This window comes from Drosophila ficusphila, unplaced genomic scaffold (genome assembly GCF_018152265.1).
Source record: "Drosophila ficusphila isolate 14025-0441.05 unplaced genomic scaffold, ASM1815226v1 contig_791, whole genome shotgun sequence".
NCBI classification, from domain to species: Eukaryota; Metazoa; Arthropoda; class Insecta; order Diptera; family Drosophilidae; genus Drosophila; species Drosophila ficusphila.
The window spans coordinates 474,440-485,573 of NW_025064737.1; the positions used below are offsets into that span (position 1 = coordinate 474,440).

At 38.0% G+C, this 11,134-nt stretch overlaps 2 non-coding genes across 2 annotated transcripts; one reads left to right on the plus strand and one right to left on the minus strand.

The window, feature by feature from the left end:
- Window positions 1-9,048: 9,048 nt before the first annotated feature.
- Window positions 9,049-9,121, plus strand: Trnav-cac. The gene has a single exon. It is a non-coding gene; the product is annotated as a tRNA-Val (tRNA).
- A 1,671-nt stretch (window positions 9,122-10,792) lies between these two features.
- On the minus strand, window positions 10,793-10,865 carry Trnav-cac. The gene has a single exon. It is a non-coding gene; the product is annotated as a tRNA-Val (tRNA).
- Between the last annotated feature and the right edge of the window lie 269 nt (window positions 10,866-11,134).

An 11,134-nucleotide genomic window follows, 5' to 3' on the forward strand; every position in this document is an offset into this window, starting at 1 on the left:
CCATAAAAGAATGTTACACTTTAAAAGTGCGGCTTAGTGAGAAGATCCGAGCTGTTTTGGTTTTCGGGTTTGAGATGCCTGCTTATGCGTTGACATTTTTATGGGTATTTTATGTGAATCAAGTGAATACGGCAAAGACAAAGCTAAGCTCCTTCCCGAATCGATAAAAATGCAAATTAAACAGCGCCAGAGTGAGTATGTAAGTGCCGTATAAACTTGCATATGTGCTTCGGCTCGGATATAGATATAAACACAGAGATATGCCTTGAAAACTTCGGGGGAGGGAGCCTGATAAAAGAAAAGCCGGGCGAAATTCAAGTGCCGGAAAATGGCTTTTGTTTAGAAGGAAAACTGAGGCAGTTATGCTCGCTATCCCTTTGCTTGCATACATACGAGAATACATCTGAAATATATTCAGAATATGTCAAACGGAAACAAGTTTTCCAGCCAGACTGTATGATGGAGCACTCATGACCCGACGGCCACAGGATTCCTGGCAGTCAGATACTCCTTCGTCCAGTCGGGCGACAAATGAAAATTGCAGAAATGATCGGAAATGACCAATTTGAAATAAAAATGTAACCAACTGTGGACCAAAGACAGGCGGACTTGCGTTTCTTATATGTGTAACATCGCTTTTGACAGTTGTGCTCATAAAAATATTTTCAAACCATTTAATAGTCTGATTGTTACCTTTTTTTTTAAAAATAATTTAAATTATAAAAAAAAGGATGCGTTATAAAAGATTTACTTCGCAGGGATTTCGATTCAGGTAAGGATTTTTTTACTAAGCAAAATCATTACAAGTACTTTATTTTCGGCAATGTCTGTATTTTCGTGCAAGGGTGTGCGGGCGGAAGTCGAGCGCTTGACATGCACCAACACCAGCGAGTGAGGAGCAGTGCAGGAAGCTCACAATTTTGTACGGAAAAGTGCAGTTAGCAGGCTCCTTCCATATGTGAATGTCAAGTGCAGGAGCACAGAGATCTGATCAGATATGACAAAACGACAAATTAGAAAATTTGTCAAGGAAACTATCGCGATCTAGACAGGCAGGATTTGGCCGGAACTCCACTTCCGATTCGGGAGGTTATTGACCCCAAGGCGAAAGGCAACGCACAGGCTCATAACTCACAGATGTCGTATTATGCATGAATTTAAAAACAATAACTTGAAAACGCACACGCATGTGAGCACTCCAGATCTCCTCTCGTTCCGCTCCTTTGGCGAAGTAATAAATCAAGACTAAAGGCGGCAGGAGGAAACCCTTTTCAACGATTTCTATGCGAGGAGCTGGCACAGGCAAAGTAATTCATCAAAAATAATATAACAAGACAGCAAATGAGAAAAAACGGAAAACAGAACAGAACACATAATGCTTAAAATTGCACAAGAAGGCAACGAATTTGAATTTTTGTATTACAAAATGTTTGTGCGTCTTGCAATCTGTTTGTGTTATATTATATATGTACGTGTTTAAGGGTGTGAACTAACCGGAAAAAATATCCTCGAGGGCATCGTGGTCTGCTGCGTTGTGAAATTAAAACATAAATAGTTGGTAGACTCCTTTATTTATTCAGTATCGCACAAAGTGTTGGCTTTTTGAAGTAAACAACATTAAACATAATACCAACAATGTAATGTTTGTATTACATTAACAAATACACGTATTCAAATTGTTTTTATGCAATCTTTGTAACGTGGATATAAAGAGTCAAAGTCTGTATCCAATTTAATTGGCTTTCAATGAAGAATTCCTCGAAATAATTGGCTTTGGCCGATAGTGAGCGTATGTTTTGACGACCCTTTGCATGAATTAAAAACTTTTCAAAGTTGGCAACATTTCGACATCCTCTCCAAATCCCATATCCCTTCGAGTTTGGCCATGTCACTGTTCTTGGCCCGAAAAAAACCGACTGTAAGCAAATTTCGTTTGGTATTCTTTTGCAGCTGGGTCAGCACTCTGAAGCGCAGTCCGTGCTGACATTCTCCTTGTTTACTCGCTGGTCAAATGTGTCAACAACATTGCTGTGCAATTAGGAAGGTCCTCGAAAGTGTGCTGCAATTTGTGCCCTTTTCCCCCTTTTCATCCCTTTTAGCCCGGCCGAAAGCGAGGGGCGAGGTTCGCTTTAAGCAGAAAACAAGAGCAGGAGAAACCGGAGAAGCAATTAATAGAGCTACACATGTTGAACATTCATCTACATAACATACCTACATCTGTTTTAGTTTTAGCTCCGCACGGGTTCCCTTATTTTTTTGTGCTGTGTGTTTTATTAAGTTTTTAATTAATGTATGAGCAGTTTAAACTTGTAAAAGTCCTGTCATGATAAACTAAAACAATATTTCTCACTTGGGGGCCACGACGACAGCTCCCCTGTCCGATGTCCGGTGTCCGTTTTTCGGTTGCCAGGAGAGCTCCCCGCAGTCAGCCAAATTGCCCAAAGGAAAGCTTTTCAAAATAAATGAAGTTACGACTAAAGGATGGTCGTGTCTGCGTTAGGAGTTAGTCCACGTGTGTTTGTGTGTGGATGTGCCATTAAAATATTTGCATCTCATTATTTAGTTTTAGGGAATTCGTGTTCATGCCCTCTTTAAGCATAAGCTCGTCGGATAGATAAAGAAACCCCGAATTTAATACTACTTCGCTTTTTTCGCTCTGTTATGGTAATTGACCTTTGCCAATTTCTTACGCATATGCTCCTTACCTTCATTTCGCTTGGTTTCCTTTGTGGCCCAACTTTTGTTTCATTTCATTTTTGTGTGCTCTGGCTCTTTACTATCTTATCAGGCAAATTGAATTTGTGGTCAGGACCCAATGAGTGTGCTAAACCATTTGGCAAACAGACATCAAGCGACTTACACTCAGGCGAATATAGTTTCATGGGAAATTTTCTGTTGGATCTTACACTTAAATATGTGTATTATTATTTATCATTATATAAGGTTTTGTTTACACGATATCAGTATTTAATCGAGTTCGGTGGTATTAGAAGTTATAGTAAACTATCAGCTAATGGTTAGACCAGGAAGTCTAATTTAAACATTTGACAAATTTATACAATTCGTTTTAGGTTACAAAATACAGAGCTAATAATATTGTTTTCCACTGTACTCAAGGTCCGGTAATTTTTCAAAAGTCTTGCAATCTGTTTCGGTTGAGCTTGCCGTTCGTGTGAAAGTGTGTGTCTAATCCTCCGTGCACTCGGCATCCCAGACGTAGACTGACCCCATTTGCGAAATTCTCTACGCCATCTATCAACACATACCCACAAAGACACGCACACAATGCACAGGACATTCACACGACATGGTCAAAAACTTTGCACAATTAAAGTTTAAGTGTTGCACAAACTTGTGTCATGTGTTCTAGAGTGAAGGGAAGGGTGAGCTCTGAAGGGAAAATCGCCACGATGGATGCATAAATTTCATTTTGTTATTATAGACTTGGCCAATGAATCCTAAGGCTGCACAGTGTGCAACAATATATATTTGTTTTAAATTTTTTATATATTTTATAACAAATTTGTTTAAGTGGATAATTTCAGTTTAAATTTTCCGGAAATTAATTACTTTGCAGCTAGTGAATTAATTCATTAGGTACTCGTTAAAATTACTGCAAATAAAGCAAGTTATATGGATTTAATTACCCAAAGATAAGTAATATTAAAAGAAAATTTCAGGCTTAGGATTTGTTATTAAATTTTTATTTAATGTATTTATATATATTATACAAGTTGTTTAATATTATAACACATATTCTTTATATTTAAATAACATTTGAAAACGTACTTGTAAAGTCAAAAATGTCAGCAGCATATATATGTATTTAATCTATTTAATTCCAAACTAAAAACTACTAGCACTAGCTTTTAAATTTTCCTTTTTCCGCAGGAAAAGTTACCTAAAAGGTTTTACCAATGTGCGGCTGCGTGGGAACGAGAAATAACACCTTTTGTAAAGTTGCAAATGCAGTAACAAAGTGTAATTAAAAAGTTTGACTACGCTTGCAAAAATAATGGAATCGATTATGAGCCGGCCCCCAACTGCAGCGCCCAGTTTGGCCTCCTTCAGCTACTCCACTCAAAGGAATTAAAAGGATATTTTTCGCCTTTGACTCCCTGCTGCCGACTGCCAATTGCAATTTCACGTCCTCCTCGAGCCATTGTTTTCGTCTGTCAAATGCAGACACTCTGCTTTTGGTATTCATTGCTCGAGTAGCTGCAACAACCGAGCGGAAAAACTCTCGCAGAAACTGTCAATAAGAGCATTTTTATGCATTCATTTCTTTCGCATTTCTCCAATCAGTTGAAAAATTACAAAAACAACAGCGAACGCTATAAGAATGAAAACTTTGAAAAAATGTTAATGCAATTGCTTTTTCCAAAAAGTTTGAGTCAAGTCAACCCCATTAAATTCTACCGGGAATCGTCAGCGCTGGCATAAAACTTATTTAATGACGTCCTGAATATAATTAGCTGAAAGTTTGTTGATTCAGAGGAGATTATCCGATTTTCCTTAACCACTTTATGCAAACGATTAATTGTAATGAATAGCGCGATGCGCCAGTCGTCGGTCGCTATTAATTAAGCACAACAAATGCGACATTTTTATTTTTAATGCTTAAAAGAATCCTGGCAGTTATTGATTTAAGGCTGAACATATATTTAAATTTGCATAAACTGTTATTAATAAGGCAGATTAAGCCAGCAATCGTTTGTGTTGAAAAAGAACCGAAGGATAATGCGATAAAATGGGTATATTTTCCCTGTTTTTGTTCTTCTTACGCTATGTATATTAACATTACTGGGCTATACACCTTGCTGGTGTTTTCATTTCCCTCGCATTTGTTATGATTTTTAATGTATTTTTAATCCGATATAATTAATACTGTCCCACTGCATGTCGCTTATTAATTACATTATTCCGTAAAAATATTAACAACTGCCCACAAAGTCATAAATAAAATTACGAAAAACTCGAACGAAGAACAAAACACATTAAAGACCATAAATAATATATAAGGTTATTTTCTTTAAAACGCAACATTAAAATGACAACTTTCCACCAGTCTACCAAAAAATTTCTTAATTTTTTTCTGCAGTAATCGAATTATGCGCGATAAATAAAATGGTTGACATCTATTTATATGAATTTATAAACGCATTTATGCATCGAAAACCAGAAAAATGTATATTTATTGTTTTATTGATTTTCAAAGAACTTGCAAAGATCTTGGAAATTTTATTTTCCGAAAAGAGGAAAAAAGAGGAAAAGGATTAATAAAATGTAAGGGAGCAGAAATCACGCATTTATTGCCTGTTTCCTCCATTGAGTTGTTCACACATGGCTTTGCCTTTCAGCACCCATTTAAAAACAATTTCCATGTGCCATAGTTTTGTCAACGCTTAAAATGAGCAGGAGGGTGTGAGTTCGGGCGATCCACAAACACACGCACCAACCACACACACTCCTGTCTGTCTGTCTGCATGTCCATGTGGGAGATTGTAGGCTGTTTGTTGTGGTCAGCTGTGCTGAAAAGCTGGAAAATGAATCCTGAGGTTTCCTCGGTCACCGGAATGTTGTTGTAACACTCACACTTCAGGGCCAGAGAAGTTGCTCGTACGCCAGGTAAGCCATCTCCTTCGCTCCTTTATTTTTTTCTACTACGCTTTTGCCTGATGTTCTAATCCAAAGCAAACACCTGCGTCATAAACTTTAAGCCATACAAAGTTTCGGGCCAACAACAGAATTGGAATCATTGGAGCGTACTTACGGTTTGCTGTGTGAGAGTTTGTCCAAAAAAGGAAAACTTTTCGATTTGTCAAATGGTATTTAGGGGAATCCTTGGATAGGTCTTAGAAAATGGCTGGTATGTTAACGAGTTTATTTAAATCTTTTTTGTAAATATTTTAATTGGACCTGGTAAACTTCCGTATTCATGGTGTTATACATATACAACCATATTAAATATGGTGATATCAACAACGAAGCGTAAGATAAATGTTTATTAAACATTTATAGCAGCTTGCTTGGAGTTTTATTTATCAAAAAGTAAAAATCCCAACTTATTTATTCATATTCACAAAAGTATTTGTCTGTCGTTTTTCGAAGGAAATCATGAGTTAAATAAAAAAAGTGGTTTTTATTTCTCATGGCTTAGGAAACGCAAACTTATTATATTTCTAAAAACCTAAACAATACAAATAATCGTAAAGAAAACAAGTGTATTACTATTTCGTTTATTCCTAGTCGTCTCATTATCATTAATTTATTAAATCCCGGCTAAAATTTTAAAGAATTTATATAAGCCGCACGGCAACAGTAAACGCGATATTTCTTCATCATCTTTATCAAGTCGTTACTAAAGTTATTATCATTAATTTATTAAATCCCCTCTGCACGGCTCGACATGACAGTCACAATTCAAATAGATATATTTTCGCAGGGGCCCAAACCCCGGCTAAACCGAATTTAATGTCCTTTCCGGGCAGAACGATGTTGTTCTGCTCCGGAAAATCTTTTAGTGCGCGGGGAGCAGGACATTGCTGTTGACACTCATTTTCGGAGGGACGTCTTCATCTTCGCAGCTTAGTGGCGAACAAATTCCGAGTCTTTGGTCGACAACATTTAGCTGGTTATTGTTTTAACATTTGCCTCCCGTCCGCAGCCCGAAAATGTGCGTCTGAGTTGCTCTTATCTTATCGTTATTAACGTTCATTTTATTGTCATGCTGCTCGGCTCAGTGGAAGTGGCAGCTTCTGTCTGCCGGCTGCCATCAAGTTGGCCGGGTATTTTAACAGTCCCCTTTATTGTGTCATTATTGTCATTTACTCCGGTTCTTCGCCCTGATCATTGCTATGTGGCTTGCATTATTTTGATTATTTGCGAGTCTTCCTCCAAATGGTTTGCTTTCTGTACATTATGCCGCGATTTTCTTTGATTTTCTGATGACACACTTTATTGACACACAGCAAAAAATCAGAAGACTATAAAATATTGTTTTTGTTAGCTTTTTTTAGTGTTTTAAAGAGATTGCTTGTTTTAATAACAAGAAGATTGACAATCGATTACCCGTTGCCGCGAACTTAAACTTTTCAGTGTATGTTACTAAATCAAAAAAGTACTTCAATTGCCAACTTGTGGAGATGGCCTTAAAGTAATAATACATATTTTTTTTTGTTCAGCTTTGAATCGTCTTAATGACTGTCTTCTATAAATTCTCCAGCATTATTAATGAGATTAACATTGACATAAAAGTCGCTTTGATTTGGGCATTGAAAGGCCGCACGATTCCTGCTTTTCCTGTATTTCAAAAAGAGCATTTTACACATTTCTCCGAACACTCTGTTTGCTGACCCATAAATTCTGATTGGCGCGTCTTGGGTGCCGAAGCTCCGTCAACAGGAAAACGGTAAATAAAACAGGCCGCTCATAAATTGATTACAGTATCAATTGCTGAACTTTTGACTTTTAATTAAAGGCTGTGCAGCAAGCTTATAAAAAGCCCAGTTTCCAGTAGATATATGCTCACATGGGCGTATATACATATGTATGTGCAGGCGAGTTACCAATTTGGCGTAAAAATTCATACAAACATGAAAGGCCGTCGAGAATGCATACATTTGTGCTATAAAGAATGTTTTTCCAAGGGGGAAAACTCGAGCGGTCGATGCGTTAAAAATGCGAATTAAAAAATGCCAAATGAACGGGAACTGGATGCAGCAGGAAAAGTTAAAACGCGACTCTGGGACGGGTGAAATTATAAATCAATTTAACGTTGCCAAACGGGAGGCCGGGCAAAAGTGCGAGCGCCGAGCCGCATAGTAAGTAAATGTGCGGTGGCGGTGGTGGCGGCAAAGTTTTCCATTTTCCATTTTACAAGCAGCGCCAGCGAAAATTGTATAAATTGCCAACTCAAACGGAAACGCAATGACACCGGACGCCATTGACCACCGCCGACCCCGTGGCCCGTAGCCCGTGATCCCGCTCCAGAATCTCTGTCCGGGTTACGGATTTCGGATTTCGGGTTACGGGTTACGGACTGTGGGATACGGGCTGGCCTCTCCGGGATTTCGGGGACGCATGCGCGGCTCATCATCCGGTCTTTCGGCGCTGCCACGGATGTACGCGCTTTAATCCGTAAACCGCAAACGATGGCATCAGATACAGATACTCGAACTCGCAGTGGAACTACGGGAACGGGGGATTTCGCATTCAAGCCACTGGCCCCGCTGCATTTTAAGTCAAGCAGTTGAACAACTGTTTGTAATTGCACCAGCGCCGGCATTGTGGTAATGGCTCTTTGGGGCTGACTTGGGGTTGCCGTCCGCCGGAATCTCTCACAGTTGAATGCTGCAAAAAGTCCTTGTTACCGGATGTTGTGCAATAAAAATGCAAAGTGCGCAAAGTTGCTGCCCAATAGCAACCAGCTGATACAGTAAATAAATGTGAATTAATGTTGTTTCGGGTGCACCACAAGAGCCTTTAAATTTCGAGGGGCCTTGAGGGGATGGTGATGCTGAAATGGGATTAAGGGGATTTTGTGCGAAAAGTCGACCAGGATAGTTAACCACAGTGATAAGGAGGAGATGAGATTAAGTAATTTGGATTAATGGAAATGCCCGAAAGTATAGTTTGGGTTTCTTCAACTGCATGCATTGTGCTGTGTTTCTTATTATTATGCAGTAATTGTAGTTATTGTCACATGGTTAAAAAGATTTATCTATAGGACTGACATTAACTTGCCTATGTTTGTCTGTAAATAAAATTTTTATTCAATTTCTGACAATACATGAAAGTTTATTTATACTGAAGTTATAAAACAAATACTAAATTTATCAAAGTCTTATGCCATTGAACATGTGTATAATATTGTTTAGCTCCCTAAAAAAAAAAAAATGAATAGGGGACATTTCTTAGCTGTCGAAACTTATGTTTGTATTTAAGGATGTTATCAGTTTTTTTTTCGGAATGGAATAATTGGTCTTATAAATAGACATACACTATAGTCTAACGAATGTTTACCAACGAGCTGGCGTTTTTTCAGATGTTTCCGTAGTGTAGCGGTTATCACGTGTGCTTCACACGCACAAGGTCCCCGGTTCGAACCCGGGCGGGAACAAATTGGAATATATTTTGCCGCATTTTCTTTTTTTCAATATTTATTTGTTTTCATCTAATCATTTCTATCAACATTAACTAAAGTTAGCAGGGGACAATTTATTAATACCTAGAATAGAACAACTATTGGATAAAAACAAAAACAAAAAGAAATTCATATTTACTTTCTTTAAAAAAAAAAACTAAAAACGTTTAAAAAGTTCTTAGAAAACTAACTTTTAAATTATCTGCAACCATATTGGTGTTTAATTTTAAGTATTAAATTGTTTACCCTTTAGTTGCGGTATTATAATAAACATTTCGTAGGTTAACATTTTTAAATTATGTATGGCAAATTTATAAACTCGATGGATTTTGTTAAAAACTGACACGATCTTGAGATGGATTAAAACCCTTCCGAATGGTAGAAGCGTACGAGCTAAAATTCCATAGTCCAAGCTATATTTACATATTTTGGATATTATATATTTTGTATTAAAATGGTATTATATTGCAGAAGTAAATGAAAATTCCCACCCCAATGTTGTAGCTCATGCTCTCTATTTGTTTGCCTGAATAGCGGGCTTCTTGCAATTCCCAAGTGCTTATTCCGCGCATTAGCCGTATAAAAACGCCAGTTGCTAGCACGACCCTCGGAAGTGTATTCTGTGATTGTTCTGTACATCGATCGATATTCAGGTAACTGCATCTGCTTATCAGATCTGTTCAGAGCCGACCCTCCGTCACACCTTTGTGTTTCCCAGTAATTCTGCCTGGCGTTGCCGTGGCTACCTGGTCGGCTTTCCGCTGCCTTCCGCCGGTAAACGACGGGTTTTCCGGCGGTCGACGCACGGTCGCGCACCCCCGATCCGTCGCCCCCTCCGCCCTCTTGGGTTCTGGTTTCGGCCAGAAACCGTAAGGGGCGGGGTCGGACGGCGGTCCGGTGCTGAAGCCGGCGACAGATTGCCCGAGTCAGCCACTTTCAAAATTTGTTGGTTAAGTAACTTAGTAGCTTAGCTTCGGATTTTCGTAACAATTTGCTGTTCAGAACACTTCCATGAGCGTGGCATTGCCGAGCAATTTGCCCATTCTTTTGCTATCTGAAAGATTGCCCATTCTTATGCTATCTGAAAGATTGCCCATTCTTTTGCTATCTGAAAGAATATATACCAGAACATAAGAAAGAAAAAATTATGAGGACATTAAAGATTTCTTCATATTATATATTTTATTCAACATTTAAAGAGTTAATCACTAAAATTACTTTAATGCTGATTTTTGTTTTACTTATGAGTTTTCAGCTAATTCATATCCACATGAAGAAACACTTGAAAGATCCAAGCGTATAGAGTTTCTGCATGTTTCAATAAGATTTTATTTAAATCTTCGTTGCTATCATAACCTCATTTGAAAACAATTAAAGGGATAAGTTTTTTTTCCAAAAATTGATTACTTTGGAATTTAATTGTTGTTTATTAGTATGAACGGATTTTTTGTTATCCAATCGTTAAAACCACTCTGGATATCAGTAAATCTTCTGATAATTTATAGTTTAATTTATGTTATAGCGTTACGAAACAAACTTTTGGAGTACCAGTCCAAACTGAAAAAATCAAAGGTCAACAGAAATGAATAGAGCGAAAGACAATCTAGCAAAAAAAAAAAAGGAAAATCCGCAAAATAAATTCCTATTTGTTCCCGCCCGGGTTCGAACCGGGGACCTTGTGCGTGTGAAGCACACGTGATAACCGCTACACTACGGAAACAACTGAAGATCTCGCGTACTGAAAATCCAACTTGGGCTTACCTGAAAAAAAACCGTCTAAAGTTGTGCCTCGGAGAGTACCAACACTTTTAGAAAGTAAACCTGATATGACAACAGCTATGCAGTAAATTAATCCGAGTTATTTATAACCCGTCTCTGTGTAGGTACTATTAATAGAAACTATTGGCGTTGCTATGGTCATTACGACAAACGTTTATAATATATCCGGTTCTCTGAATAGTTTCCATGATTATCCATAATTCTGGCAAT